Source organism: Podarcis bocagei (genome assembly GCF_964188305.1).
Source record: "Podarcis bocagei genome assembly, chromosome: 16".
Classification (NCBI taxonomy): domain Eukaryota; kingdom Metazoa; phylum Chordata; class Lepidosauria; order Squamata; family Lacertidae; genus Podarcis; species Podarcis bocagei.
In genome coordinates, this window is record NC_138142.1 from 39,283,671 (window position 1) to 39,297,204 (window position 13,534).

At 47.5% G+C, this 13,534-nt stretch overlaps 1 protein-coding gene and 1 long non-coding RNA gene across 2 annotated transcripts in view; one reads left to right on the plus strand and one right to left on the minus strand.

Annotated features, from left to right (window-relative positions):
• SV2A (synaptic vesicle glycoprotein 2A) overlaps positions 1-13,534 on the minus strand; it is a 52,192-nt gene that overhangs the window by 37,519 nt on the left and 1,139 nt on the right. The gene's annotated exons all lie outside the window — the stretch shown is intronic.
• Positions 1-13,534, plus strand: part of LOC308575364 — a 63,289-nt gene that overhangs the window by 9,255 nt on the left and 40,500 nt on the right. The gene's annotated exons all lie outside the window — the stretch shown is intronic.

Sequence of the window (13,534 nt, forward strand, 5' to 3'; positions counted from 1 at the left end):
CAAAAAACATTACAACCATACTACCGCTAAATATAATTGAGAAATAAAAATTACATACATCAATATTTAGTTTATTTGTTATTTACCGTCTTCTTTCCTCCCACACATTCCATACAAAACACACATATGTACACACACACACACAAATGAAAAATAATAATAAATGATAATAATGAAAGTAAATATTTTCCCCCTTTTATCTTACAAAATCTTTTCTTCAGTTTTGACTTCCTGTCAAGTCCCTTCGCATATGTTTTATCTTACAATCGAATGTACACAAAACAATAAAACAATACAAAGCATTGCTAAGTACATATTTTGAAAGCTCCAGACTTATCCCCAGCCCCCCTTTCCAAAAAATTATACCTCCAACACATAGTTAAACTATGGAACTCCCTCCCACATGAAGTAGGGATGGCCAACAGCTCTGAATACCAGTTGCTGGAAGCCACAGGAGAGGAGAGTCTTGCCCTTGGGCTCAGGTCCCATTTGAGGGTTTCTCACATCATCTGGCTGGCCACTGTGACTACAAGATGCTGGACCAGATGGGTCCCCTTTGGGCTAATCCAACAGGACTCTTCCTGCGTTAATAGCATAGGATGTGGACCCCACACACAGACACAAAACACAACCCTGGGCATTGAATGAGAATGCTCCCCCTCCTTGCGTTAAGGGCATCTGTTCTTTCTGCAGGGGAAGAACCATTTTAACATCCCCCAACAGGCAGCAGGCAGGCCCCAATTTCCAAAAACAAATCAAGTGTGCATTTTGCCGGAATGAAAAGGCCCAGACAACGAAGCTCCCTTGCTGCGGCAAGGGAGAAATAAACCTGCCGTTGTATATTTTTAATATGCTTGTTATTCGTGAACTATGGCGCTGCACTCCTGAACTGTGAAAACTCAGCCGTTGTAAATAAAGCTGATTCTGGCGTTTTCATTTTAGCAGAAGGAGGGGTGTGTGTGTGTGTGTGTGTGTGTGTGTGTGTGTGTGTGTGTTTTGGAGAGTGGGGAGATACAGTGAGAAGTATTTGAATGGTAAAGGTAAAGGGACCCCTGACCATTAGGTCCAGTCACGGCACTCATCTCGCTTTACTGGCCAAGGGAGCCGGCGTACAGCTTCTGGGTCATGTGGCCAGCATGACCATGCCCCTTCTGGCGAACCAGAGCAGCGCACAGAAATGCCGTTTACCTTCCCGCCGGAGCGGTACCTATTTATCTACTTGCACTTTGAGGTGCTTTCGAACTGCTAGGTTGGCAGGAGCAGGGACCAAACAATGGGAGCTCACCCCATCACGGGGATTCGAACCGCCGACCTTCTGATTGGCAAGCTCAAGAGGCTCTGTGGTTTAACCCAGAGCGCCACCCACGTCCCTCATTTGAATGGTAGGGTTATGCCATTTGACTTGTAGCACAGACAAGTCTTCTCAGAGTGGACAGATTCCTCCAGGAAGCCCACAGCCCACTCATGGAGACAAGAGCCCTCACTGTGACTCAGAAGAACAGAGAATCATCTAGAAGGGACGCCGAGGGTCATCTAGACGAACCCCGTGGAATGCAGAAATCACAGCTAAGGAAACCCTGGCAGATGGCCGCCCAACCTCTGCTTACCACGTACCTATGGAACCGCCTCTCCTGGTATGCCCTGCGGAGGACCTTAAGGTCCACAAATGAAAACATTTTGGAGGTCCCAACTCGCAAGGTGGTTAGATTGGTCTCAACCAGGGCCAGGGCCTTTTCAGTACTGGCCCCGACTTGGTGGAACGCTCTGTCACAAGAGACCAGGGCCCTGCAGGACTTGACAACTTTCCTCGGGGCCTGCAAGTCAGAGTTGTACCGCCTGGCCTTTGGTTTGGACTGTCTGACCCTTATGTTGCCCTCCCCTTATGGTCTTGATCTATGGGCTATTTTTAAAATGAGGCTGCATTTTAAATTGAAATTTATCCTGTATTTAAAATTGGTGCCCCCCCTTATGTTTTTACTGTAATTTTACTGGTATTAGCCGCCCTAAGCCCGGCTCTAGCTGGGGAGGGCGGGGTATAAATAAAATTTATTATTATTATTATTTATTATTAAAAACCTCCAAGGAACGAGAGTCTACCATCTTCCAAGGGAGTCCGTTCCACTGTTGAACAACCCTCAGAAAGTTCTTTCCAAGGTTAAGTCGGAATCTCTTTTCTTGCCACTTAAATCTATAGGTTGAGACCCTGCCCTCTGCAGCAGACAAGCTTGCTCCATCTTCCGGGGGGGGCAAACCTTCAAATATTTGAAGATGGCTGTCATATGTCTTCTGCATCGTCTCTCCTGCAAGCCTTCCAGATATTGCTGGACCCCAATTCCTGGCCATTCCCTATGTTCACTGCTAAGACCTCTATGGGAGTTGGAGTCCAGCAACAATATGGCCACATTACAAGTGAACAGTGAAGCCAAGCAGCCCATAACAAGCCTTATATTTTATTAAAATTAAGCGGCAGCGTTTATCCAAGATGTTCACATCGGGCTCGCAGCCAGACAGGCACCCAGGCCGGGAGCCAAACGGCAACCAAAGGGGAGAAGCTGGGGAGATCTTTTCACAGCCTTGTACAATGTCAGCCTTAAAACAAAGAGGAAGTGTTGTGTAGTGGCCTAGGAGCAGGGAGAGACCACGGCTTAAATCGCACACATTCAGCCATGAAGCTCACTGCGTCTGACCTTCGGCCAGACACTGTCTCTCAGCCTGATCTACCTTATAGGGTTGCTGTTGAGAGGAGGGTCTTAAATGACAACAAGGACCTGGGAGACCAGAGCTTGAATCGCCCCACTTAACCAACCTTTCAGGGTTGTCGTGATGATTGAATGGAGGGGAGGGGAGAGCCATATACACCACATTGAGCTCCGTGGAGAAAAGGGTGAGGTAGAAAGGCCATAAAATAAATGAATTGGGATTTTGTGGTGGTGGCGGCAGCGTTTGTTGCTGCTTTCGATATTAACCTTTTGTACCTCTATTTTAGATCCTGTGCTTTACGTGGAAATTGTTTAAATTGGTTGTTTCCTTTTGGGAGTTTTATTCATAGCCTGTTATTACTTTTGCTATGCTTATAATTATGTGATCTTTTTGTTTGTGCCATTAATAATAATAATAATATATTATTATTTTTACCCCACCCATCTGGCTGGGCCTCCCCAGCCACTCTGGGCGCCCTCCAACAAAATATTAAAATACAGTAGTGCATCAAACATTAAAAGCTTCCCTAAACAGGGCTGCCTTCAGATGTCTCCTAAGAGTCTGGTAGTTGTTTTTCTCTTTGACATCTGGTGGGAGGGAGTTCCACAGGGGGGGTGCCACCACCAAGAAGGCCCTCTGCCTGGTTCCCTGTAACTTGGCTTCTTGCAGTGAGGGAACTGCCAGAAAGCCCTCGGCGCTGGACCTCCGTATCCGGGCTGAATGATTGGGGTGGAGACGCTCCTTCAGACAAGCCATCTTGAGCATGGCTATAACTACGGAAAGCGTGCAAGCCAATAAAATTACGTTCACGGTGCTATGTGAACCTTGGCTAAGACTTTACCGTCCTTCCAGACATCCTTACATAAGAGCAGCCTTGCTGAATCAGGCCCATGGCACCCACCACCCGGATGCCCCAAAAGGAAGCCCCTGAGCAGGATCTGACCACATTCTCTCCTCCATTATTTTGTCAAAACATTGTTACCCCTCCTCAGAGGGCATCCCCCTGTTTCTAGACAGCTAAGCATTTAGGACGTTCACTTATCAACAACCAGATGAAACTGAAATGAAAAGGAGGAGGGGAGGAAACACGAGGAAACACGTCACTGATAAATCCTGTGGGCCGTGAAATGGATTTTTAAATTTTATTTTAAATAGACCAACCAGCTGGTTCAAAGACTCTCGGTCCCCCCCTTTTTTTTATAATCGCCTGCCCCAGGGAAGAGGGGAAGCAAGGGGAGTCAGGGAAGGGATTTACGAGGATGAATGCAAGTATCCCACAGTTTGCCAAGCAACCCTGCTCCCTCCCTCTCTCTCTCTCTCTCTCTCTCTCCTCCGCTCGAAATAGGATGCTATTTTTAAGCACTGGTAGCAGAAGCATGTCTGGTAGGAAGAGGAACAGGCAGGTTATGCATGAACAGATGTCTGAGTATGGATGTATACAAGGTTTTTTAAAAATAAAAAATACAAAACAGACACTTGTCCGGTCGCCTGTAGCAAGCTGAAAGGACCGGCCAGTGAATTTTGGAGCCGAATACACCTTTCTAATTTGTTACATTCCCATTTACATGTCTCTAATAACTGAACAGGGACGCGTGTGGCACCGTGGGTTAAACCACAGAGTCTAGGACTTGCTGATCAGAAGGTCAGCGGTTCGAATCCCCACGACGGGGTGAGCTCCCATTGCTCGGTCCCAGCTCCTGCCAACCTAGCAGATCGAAAGGACGTCAAAGTGCAAGTAGATAAATAGGTACCACTCTAGCGGGAAGGTAAACGGTGTTTCCGTGCGCTGCTCTGGTTCGCCAGAAGCGGCTTAGTCATGCTGGCCACATGACCTAGAAGCTGAACGCCAGCTCCCTCAGCCAATAAAGCGAGATGAGCGCTGCAACCCCAGAGTCGGTCACGACTGGACCTGATGGTCAGGGGTCCCTTTACCTTTACCTAACAAAGAAGTATATCACAGAATCATGGGATTGTAGAGTTGGAAGGGACCCCAAGAATGATTGAGTCCAACCCTCTGCAATGCAGGAATCCTGCCCATAGCCATCCCTGGGGGGGCTTGAACCAATAACCTTTTGTTAACAGCCAGATGCACGACCCATTGTACCACCTATAAATGCATGAATGGATTTCTGAGTGTTGATATATATAAGGTGGGTTGGTTGGGTTTTTTTAAGCCACTTGTCTAAATGCCTGCAGTGAGTCGAAACTGCTTCCAGAGAACCAGACATCTTTAACTAAAATATGCCTATTCCCGTTGGTTATGCCCCCATTTCCAGGCCGTCATGGATACTAGCCAAGTAGAGCCAACCTTATCTTTTGCTTGGGAAACCAGAGTTTAATGGGCCAGAAAGGAATAGCTAAGTCGCTAGAGCATGAGAATCTTAATCTCGGGGTTGTGGGTTTGAGCCCCATGTTGGGCAAAAATATCCCTGCATTGCGGGGGGTTGGACTAGATGACCCTCAAGGTCCCTTCTGACTCTACAATTCTGTGATTCTATGATAATGCACCCTATGGGGTTTTGGACTACAACTCCCATCAGCCCCCAGCCAGTATGGCAAAACTGCCTGCTCCGGCACACCCATACTATCTGGGGGTTTGATGGGAGTTGTAGTCCAAGAAGATCATCTAGGGGGCACCAGGTTGGGAATAGCTGGATGGGTGGGTTTCCTCAGTTAGGAACTGAAGTGTACACATAGATCATCCCTGGGATGGCAGAGATATTGGGAGAGGTCAGGAGAGCCCGAACCAAAGGATTGACTATGCTCAGTTACAGATATGCCTTATCTATCTACCTATATCTATCTATCTATCTATCTATCTATCTATCTATCTATCTATCTATCTTCTCTTTATCTAGAGCAGTTGTACCCCGCTGTTCAGCCAAAAAGTCTCCTGGAATGGCTTTTGTTGTTGTTTAGTCGTTTAGTTGTGTCTGACACTTCGTGACGCCCTGGACCAGAGCACGCCAGGCACTCCTGTCTTCCACTGCCTCCCGCAGTTTGGTCAAACTCATGCTGGTAGCTTCAATAACACTGTCCCACCATCTCGTCCTCTGTCGTCCCCTTCTCCTTGTGCCCTCCATCTTTCCCAACATCAGGGTCTTTTCCAGGGAGTCTTCTCTTCTCATGAGGTGGCCAAGGTATTGGAGCCTCAGCTTCAGGATCTGTCCTTCCAGTGAGCACTCAGGGCTGATTTCCTTCAGAATGGAGAGGTTTGATCTTCTTGCAGTCCATGGGACTCTCAAGAGTCTCCTCCAGCACCAGAATTCAAAAGCATCAACTCTTCAGCGATCAGCCTTCTTTATGGTCCAGCTCTCACTTCCATTGATCACTACTGGGAAAACCATAGCTTTTACTATACAGACCTTTGTTGTCAAGGTGATGTCTCTGCTTTTTAAGATGCTGTCTAGGTTTGTCATTGCTTTTCTCCCAAGAAGCAGGCGTCTTTTAATTTTGTGGCTGCTGTCACCATCTGCAGTGATCATGGAGCACAAGAAAGTAAAATCGCTCACTGCCTCCATTTCTTCCCCTTCTATTTGCCAGGAGGTGATGGGACCAGTGGCCATGATCTAGAGTGGCTTACATACACTCAAAACAATACAGTCCCTGCCTGCAGAGCCTTCCATTCTAAAAAAGAATGGCACACAAGGACTGAGCGCTCAGTTGGCTAGAGCATGGAACTGATAAGGCCAAGGTTGCAGGTTCGACCCCCGTACAGAACAGCTGCATATTCATGCATTGCAGGGGGTTGGGTCCCTTCCAACTCCACAATGCTAGGATTCTATGAAAAAGGGACAGGGAAATAATTTAAAAAAAAAAAAAAACAACTCAGGCACGGGTTTCTAAATTTTGTTCCTCTAAGGAGAAGCCGGTCCAGTTCATTTAGAGAAAACGGGAGGTGCCAATGATAGAAGTGTATAAAATTACAAGTGGGAGGGAAGTTCTTCTCCCTCTATCAAAATGCTAGAACTCCTTGGACATCCACTGAAGGTAAATATGGGGAGATTCAGGATAGATAAAAGGAAGCCCTTCTTTGTGCAGCGCAGAGTTAAATTTTGGAACTCCTTCCCACATGAAGCAGTGACAGGAACAATCTAAAAAGGTAAAGGTAAAGGGACCCCTGACCATTAGGTCCAGTTGTGGCCGACTCTGGGGTTGGGGCGCTCATCTCGCTTTAGTGGCCAAGGGAGCCGGCGTACAGCTTCTGGATCATGTGGCCAGCAGGACTAAGCCGCTTCTGGCGAACCAGAGCAGCGCACGGAAACGCCATTTACCTTCCCGCCGGAGCGGTACCTATTTATCTACTTGCACTTTGACGTGCTTTCGAACTGCTAGGTTGGCAGGAGCTGGGACCGAGCAACGGGAGCTCACCCTGTCGCAGGGATTCGAACCGCCAACCTTCTGATCAGCAAGTCCTAGGCTCTGTGGTTTAACCCACAGCGCCCCCCGCGTCCCTGTTCAGTTATTAGAGACATGTAAATGGGAAAGTAACAAATCAGAAAGGTGTATTCTGCTCCAAGATTCACTGGCTGGTCCTTTCAGCTTGCTACAGGCAACGGGACAACTGAATCTATCCTAGATTCAGGATAGATGAAAGGAAGTCCTTCTTCGTGCAGCGCAGAGTTAAACTTTGGAAGTCCCTCCCACATGAAGCAGTGATAGGCACCAATCTAGATGGCTTCAAAAGAGGGTGGGGCTAATTCATGGGAGGGGAAGGCTATCAGTGGCGACTGGCCATGAAGACTATGCTCTCCCTCCACAGTAAATGCTCCTGAATACCAGTCGCTGGAAACCCAAAGAGGGGAGAGCGGTCTTGTGTTCAAATCCTACGTCCGGGTTGGCCACGTCAGAACAGGAGGCTGAACTAGATCCTGCAGGCTCTCCTTACGTTCTTAAAGCTAATAAAATTAAGTTTCCGCTTCCTGTCTCTCCCACGGAGGCAGCTTTCCCCAGGTGACAGGAGAGGAGCCCCAGTGGAGCTGCGCTGCCAAAGCAAAGCTTCCATGTAGAAGAAATTGCAGTTTGGGGAACAGACGGGCACCAAGCAAGACAGGGAGCAGATCAGAGAGCTGAGCCATCATCTGCTAGGAAATTCTCTCTTTTTCTCTCACCATCCAATGTGGGGCAGTGGGTCTCTTCCCTGAGCGCAAGGAGTCTGCCTCCGAAGAGACCAAAGTTGTGCACATGTAAATAAACTAAATAATTACAGACAGGCTGGAGGCCAAATCCCTGTTCCCAGGGGCTTTCTGCTACTCGGGGAACAGGTGGAACAGCAGGTATGGTTTGTGCCAGAGGGAAAGTATGTCTTGGCTAGTAACTCTAGAGTTACTGGGAAGCTAGCGTGGCGTAGTGGTTAGAGTGTCAGGCTAAAGCCTGGGAGACCAGGGTTCGAATCCTGCACTTGACCACAAGGCTCACTAGGTGCCAGTCACTGCCTCTCAGCCTAGCCTACCTCACAGGGTTGTTATAATAATAATAATAATAATTTATTATTTATACCCCGCCCATCTGGCTGGGTTTCCCCAGCCACTCTGGGCGGCTTCCAACAGAATATTAAAATACTATAATCTATTAAACATTAAAAGCTTCCCTAAACAAGGCTGCCTTCAGATGTCTTCTAAAAGTCTGGTAGTTGTTTTTCTCTTTGACATCTGGTGGGAGGGCGTTCCATAGGGTGGGTGCCACCACCGAGAAGGCCCTCTGCCTGGTTCCCTGTAATTTGTTGTGGAAGTTACTCAAGGAGGGGCAGAACCATGTACACTACCTTGAGCTCCTTGGAGGGGGGTGGAATGTAGGATATGAAGGCAGTGAATGAATAAATAAACTTGTAATGGACTTTGGTGGGGTGCCTCCAGGCTGTCGGAGTTACTTGGGAGAGATACCAGCGCACGCTGCAAATTTCGGTTTGCACAATTAAAGTGGGCCAAGGCTCGTCCTGTCGCCGCAGCACAACAAATCCATTCCTTTTAAAAAATAATAATAATAAAGAAACTGACATTTTGCAGTTTGGACGAATGACTTAACAGGAAGACGTGCAAATGTCCCATAAGAAAATCAGAGTGGAGGCTCGTTTTCACATGGCCAACCCCGTAAACAAAATCAGAACAAGCAATAAATGCTGTGTGTGGCTTAATCTCCCCGTAAGCTCTGGTCAAAGAGGGTTATTTGTTTGTTTCATAAAATTAAACACCACTTGGTGTTAAACAAAAAACAAACCGCCAAACTTAAAGCAGTTTACCAAAAGGATAAAGTGATTAAAATGATCGGTAAGAAAAGGGAAGGATGCCACTAATGTCCATCTGCCTATTCACAAATAGAAACATGCTTTTTAGGGATGTTCAGAGATATATGCTGAAATTCTTATTTCCAAGGAATGCAAGTAAGCGCAGGAGGTTTCTAGTGGAGATGACGGGAATCCAAAAAGGGGTGGTGAGTGGCGGAATGAGAGGGAGAAAATGCTGACACAAACGGTAAGAGAAGGGACAGGATTGTGCCATAGAGGATGTCAGAAGATGCCTAGAAACGGGTCCCTTTCACAGACCCTCTAAGTATCCCTATTTTTCCAGGGCCATCCATCCCTGTTTTAGAGAAGCTGTTCCGGTTTCTGATTTCATCCTGGAATGCCCCACTTTTCCTTCGGGTGCCCATCTCCCTCAGCCTCAGTTGTCCAGCCTTTAAAATGGGAACGTAACACTGTCCTCACCTCTCGACAAAAAATAAAATAAAATAAATCCTGGATTTGTCGGGGGGAAATGAACTATCGCTTGCTAACGTTGGGGCTGTGTATTTAGCTAGCAAGGTGCTTGCCATCCTTCTGGGCTTAGTAGGGGAGACAGCATCTTGCAGACACACACACACCCTGGGCATGTAGACAGAGTTTTAAGGACCCCCTCCCTCATTTCATAGGGGGTGGGGGGAGGAAAAGGTCTAGGCATCTACTGTCAAGACCATGCGTAGGCGAACTAAGGCCCCGGGGCCGGATCTGGCCCAATCACCTTCCAAATCCGGCCCATGGGCGGTCTGGGAATCAGCATGTTTTTACATGAGTAGAATGTGTCCTTTTATTTAAAATGCATCTCTTTGTTGTTTGTGGGACCTGCCTGGTGTTTTTACATGAGTAGAATGTGTGGTTTTGTTTAAAATGCATCTCTGGGATGTATGTGGGGCATAGGAATTCATTCATTTCCCCCAAAAAAATATTGTCCGGCCCCCCACAAGGTCTGAGGGACGGTGGACCAGCCCCCTGCTGAAAAAGTCTGCTGACCCCTGGTCAAGACGGTAGGTGCAGTTTGGACCCCAGGCACCCAAAATCCAGCAGCCGCTTTGCTTTCTATTATATGGAGGAAATATATGGAGAACCAGTGTGGAATAAGGGGTTAGAGTGCTGAACTAGGCTCTGGGAGACCAGGAGCAGTGGCGGACTTTAGGGTCTCAAATTTCGGTAGGGCCCTGAATTTGTGCCATGCCGAAATTTGTGCAAAATCCATGCCTCTCGTGCAGCGTTCTACACCACGGTTGTGGCAGCTGACCAGTGAAACCACATCAGCCGCCCTACCCTAAAACCGCCTCTGCTGGGTTTGAATCCAAACTTGGTTATAAAGCAGACTTAGGCTGTGGTATTGGGAACTGGTCACTGCCTCTCTCGGTCTCACTGAGGTGTGGTGCTGTGGGTTAAACCACAGAGCCTAGGACTTGCCTATCAGAAGGTCGGCGGTTCAAATCCCCGCAACGGGGTGAGCTCCCATTGCTCGGTCCCTGCTCCTGCCAACCTAGCAGTTCGAAAGCACATCCAAGTGCAAGTAGATAAATAGGTACCACTTCGGCGGGAAGGTAAACGGCGTTTCCGTGCGCTTCTCTGGTTCGCTAGAAGCAGCTTAGTCATGCTGGCCACATGACCCGGAAGCTGTACGCCAGCTCCCTCGGCCAATAAAGTGAGATGAGCGCCAGTCACGACTGGACCTAACGGTCAGGGGTCCCTTTACCTTTACCTTTAGGCTGTGGTCTCACCTACCCCTACCTCACCAAACCAAACCAAGACTTTTATCTAGGTAGAATCAAAACACAAAAGGGAGGGGGAGGGTCAATAGAGAAAGAAAAATGAATAAAAAGCATAGAAAAGAAGGGTTAAAAGGGAAAGGTAGAAAAAGGTTGTTGTGGGGATTAAATGAGGAGGGGGAGAAGAATCGCATGTGCCACTTTGAGTTCATTGGAGGGAAACAGTGGGATACCAGTGCAATAAATAAAAAATAAAATGATAAGTTGAGTACTTGGGAACTGTGGCTGTGTATCTGGAATAAGGTTCGGGGGGGGGGGGCTCAGAGCCACCCACCAGCTCTCCCGCTTCCCTCTCTCATATCTGAAATCTTAAGGTGGTTATCCAACTAAGTCCTGCTCTGTGAAGTGAATGGGCCTACGTGAGTCACGCTCATCAGCTTCAGTGAGTCTGCTCTGCATAAGACTGGCATTGAAAAGACAAGCCTTGGCATTCATCGGGGTTTTGATTTTGTCTGGAAATCCTATCTGCCGTTGAGACTGACCGTTTCTTTGCTCCAGATCCACAGATTACAGTGGAACCTCAGGTTATGTACTTAATTCGTTCCGGAGGTCCGTTCTTAACCTGAAACTGTTCTTAACCTGAAGCACCACTTTAGCTAATGGGGCCTCCTGCTGCCGCCCTGCCGCCGGAGCACGATTTCTGTTCTCATCCTGAAGCAAAGTTCTTAACCTGAAGCACTATTTCTGGGTTAGCGGAGTCTGTAACCTGAAGCGTATGTAACCTGAAGCGTATGTAACCCGAGGTACCACTGTACATACAACCTGGCTGCCTTGTCTCCCACAGAACTCAATGGGAGCCATTTGGAGCTCAACCTGTCTCTCTTATCCTCATGACCCGGCCTCCCTTAAATCTGCATGGGGCTCCGTTCGTCACACTGAAGTGTAACACAGAGACCGGAAGTGGGTTTTGAAAAGAGAGGACAATGCAGGGAAATCGTTGTACAGGCTGTGCATTGGCTGTGATTCCTGAATTGCAGGGGGTTGGTCTAGAGGACATTTGAGGGTCCCTTCCAATGCTACAATTCTCTGATTCCATGTCCCCCTATCCTCGCTTGAATTAATTCTGAGTGCAGAGGCGTTCATTTTTACCTTCCCTGACCCCTTTCAAATGTCGCAGCACCTTCTCCTGAGCCTACGTATTTATTTATTCATTTCTTTATGTAGAATTTATAAAGCGCTTGATTGCAAACCAAAAGCTCAAAGCGGTTTACAAAAGAAGAAGAAGATAAAACCGTAACATTATCACTGGAAAGAAATTAGCAGCAATGATTTCAAAGCCTTTTAAAAAGTGGAAATAGCAATAGACCAAACACAGAATTAAAACTCGCATCAACTGTCTAAACACCTGAGCAGGCCTGGGTTTAAAATAAAAATGTTTTTAGCAGGTGCCAAAAGAGTGCCTGGAAAATGCCATTGCCTGATATCAATAGGCAGAGAGTTCCAAGGTATAGGATGAATTCTGAATAAACTGGTGGTATAGAAAGGGCCTTGGTTGAAGAGGCACACACACACACCTGTGCACATGTTGAAACGAACACATACTCAGAAAGAAACCAAAAACGAGAGCACAGAGAAGGTCCCACTGCATGATATCAAGTGGCAGGGAGTTCCAAAGTTTAGGATGATTGCTGAATAAACCGGTGGTCTAGGAGGGTCCTTAGCTGCAAGGCACGCACACACGCACACTGTGCACAAATGGAAACAAACACTTATGCAGAAAGAAACCTAAACCTGTGCAATGAAAGTGCTTGCCTGGTATCAATAGGCAGGCAGTTCCAAAGGTGCCAAGTGTGTTTCCTCCCTGCCTCTGCACATTCAGGATCCTGAATGGGCCTCTGAAGCCGAATCAAGCCCGTTCAAAGGTGCCTGCATCAGCTCTCTCCTTCTCCGCTGGGAGGGGTTTGTGCGTGTGGGTCCTTTGTGACCATCTCTGTGTGTTATCGAATGCAACTTTTGAAACCACAATGAAAGGAAGATAAACACCGCATCTGCAGGGCCTACTGTTCGGCTTGACAAGGTCACCCACTGAACCACAGCTTTAAAAAAAACACAACCCACATCTTTGCCTTCTCCCTCCTAATTCATTGCCCTCTGATGACTGATTTAAAAGCACACAACACGGATCCAGAGAGAGAGAGAGAGAGGAAGGACATGGGGTATTTATCATGTTGTATTGACCGACTCGGCCGGGAAAGAACTGGCTTACAAATTAAAATTAAAACATCAAGGCAGGAGCAATCACGTGTGGGCTCCCCCCAGCCAACATCTACCCCCACCCAATTCTTCCATCTGTTTTGCATCATATTTGGAAGTCAGGATCTGTCTCTATCTTCTCCCTCACCCCCCAAAATGCTGATCAAAGATAGCTTTCCCCCCACAGGAGTCCAATGACCTTATTTCAATATCACAGCAACATCCACCACCACCACCCCAAAAAAACACCCTGTAAGGATGCTGTTGAGTCAAGGGACCTGGGAGGGGAGGTTAAAATAATATATAATGGCTGAAAATGATGGGGGGGTTGAGAGAGAGTGGTGACCCCCTTTAGGAAATCCCTCCTCCCCGCTTTGTTAGCGTAGCAAAAGAAAGATTCCCGAACTCACCAATTTTCAAAGGCAGCGGGGTAAAAGAGTTTTTAAGAGATCTGAAGGGGGGAGGGTGGAATGAGAGGTTCTCAAAATTCGGAAGCCGGAGGCAGACCCCCAACTCCCCACCCCACGCCTGTCCCACATTTCCCTTGAATGACATATCATAAGCTTCAATTCCAGCCTCTAAATGT